The sequence below is a fragment of the Morone saxatilis genome, unplaced genomic scaffold, assembly GCF_004916995.1.
Source record: "Morone saxatilis isolate NCDOM2014 unplaced genomic scaffold, NCSU_SB_2.0 Contig2, whole genome shotgun sequence".
Classification (NCBI taxonomy): domain Eukaryota; kingdom Metazoa; phylum Chordata; class Actinopteri; family Moronidae; genus Morone; species Morone saxatilis.
The window spans coordinates 3,786,259-3,788,427 of record NW_023339762.1 but is presented as its reverse complement, the minus strand read 5'-3'; the positions used below and the strand labels follow the sequence as shown (position 1 = coordinate 3,788,427).

Below are 2,169 nucleotides of genomic sequence, written 5' to 3'. Positions count from 1 at the left end.
AAAAGACACAATTAAAATGTTAGACTAATCAATCATGTGAGGATGTGTTTAATCAGTTTCAGAGAAAACTGTACCTGTTTCAGCTTGGCCCAGTCATAGTCGGCCGTGCCCACCAGCACTCCCTGCAGCTCCTCTGGCTGAAACAGCTTCACCACATCCTGGTCACACACCTGGAAGAAGCCTCGCTTGAACTCCTGAAACACACCCTCCACTGATGTGTTGAAGACATGATTCACGTAGGCGTCCACAAACTCCTTCCTGTTTATCAGATTACAGTTTCAATTCAACAGACATTTCTCTGAGAGAGAGCTGACCTGGACGCAGGCCACATGTACAATTTAGGATTAAATAGTTTTACAGTCTTACTTATTTTGACTTGTCACTGGCTTTCCCGGATTTTGAGGATCAAGGTCGACCTCTGCCCCATCCCAGTTAATCTGTTAATTAATTATGACAGAGAAGAGGTAAGTGATGTCACTGCAACAACGTAATAAAGATAAATGAGGCAGATCATGGGTGGAGTGAAACACCAACCAAAAAAGACAGGCAGAGGTTTTCTAAAACATCATCTTCATAGTCCAAGATGTCCTGCAGAAGCCTTGAAAAACAAAGATTTTAGTTAATATTAAGTTAACTTGCTTACTGTACAGTATTTTACAATCTGTGAACTTTCAGGCATCACAATGTAAAACTATAATTTTGTATTCCAAAATTTAGATCAGTACTGACTTTCCATCACTGCTGAATTCTTTCATATCCTCCAGTGTTGGCTCTACACCGAGCAGCTTCTTGAACAAAGCCAGTGGGAATGGTAAGTACATGATACTCTGGTTGTACAAGGCCAATCCACACAGAAACCCAAACAGGAAGAAGTTGTTCTTGTTCTCCTCTGTTTCCTGAATTGATAAAAGTAGAAAGAATGAAAATCTCTGGAAATTGTTTGAATGTACATAAGATATGTGATTCCTCAACTGCAAAACTAAAACTGCAAATTGTTCCATTGTTGCTTATAATCATTAGCAAGAAATCAAGAAATACAGTGAAGAGTCTACAGTTTAAATTTTTTTTCCTGTATGAGGATATGCAGTCTTACTTTGGAGGAGAACCATGCCAGGGTTTTGGAGTCATCAAACAAGAACATCTCAGATTTAGCTGACACCATGTCCTTAAACAAGTGGTGAAAAAAGTCCCTTTTGTAGACATCCGTGAGCTTTGAGTCCTCATCCAAGTAGACCTGAGAGACAAAAAGGTATAATTCTTCCTGTTGCATAGATGAGAGTGAGAACAAAATAATTTTGCTATGCTTTAACCACCAGTTTAAAACTAGATATTTACCACAAGTGGCTTCTTGAAGGCACTGGGTTGAGCAGTGGCCAGTTGTATGGCAGCGCCTTCAAAAAGTGCCGCTCGCTTCAGCTTCAGTTCAAAAAAGTTGGGTTCTGACTGAACCCATCCTAAAAACCACATGTATTCCGGCTGTTGGGCTGTCTGGTGTGCTTGCTGTAATACAATTCAAACTGTATTTTTTAAAATCATTTTTGAAATCTTAATTACATTATGTCATGTGGCCGCATTGGACAACACTGACATACAATAAACTCATAAAGCTGATATGGCAAACTTGGCATTACATGTTGTTATTAGTTAATTGCTAATATACGTATATATAAGTATTTTGTTAACGTGATAAGACACCCAGCATTTCACATTAAAACATTGAGGATACACTGATAAAAGTTGATTGATTGGAAATTTTCTAATGACCCTTACTTGTCTGTAGTTCCCAAGAGGCAAAGTCCCAGTTACCTTAGTGCGTGTAGCATTGATGTCAAAAGCCGTTTTCTTTGATTTCAGGTCCATCACAAATGGGAAGTTACAAACGACAAGTGGCTGGAAAAAACAAACAAAGAAAAAAAAAAAAAAAAAAAAAAAAAAAAAAAAAAAAAAAATAAAGACATCATCAAATACCTCTTATACGTTATATTAGTTTACACTGCATCCTGCTATGGGTTCAAAATAGGTTTTTACCACATTTGTCTTTGAAAGCCAAAGCTTCAGATCCTCTTCAAGAAATATTTCGTTAAATTCCAAACAAAAGGTTTCTTGTGGGATTCTCTGACATCCTGCAATCCCGTTGTTGGCCTGTAAAACAAGTACATTTAGGTAGTG

At 37.9% G+C, this 2,169-nt stretch overlaps 1 protein-coding gene across 1 annotated transcript in view; it reads left to right on the top strand.

Moving 5' to 3' along the window:
* LOC118330310 (probable E3 ubiquitin-protein ligase HERC3) overlaps positions 1 to 2,169 on the top strand; it is a 16,946-nt gene that overhangs the window by 12,901 nt on the left and 1,876 nt on the right. The window lies entirely within an intron of this gene.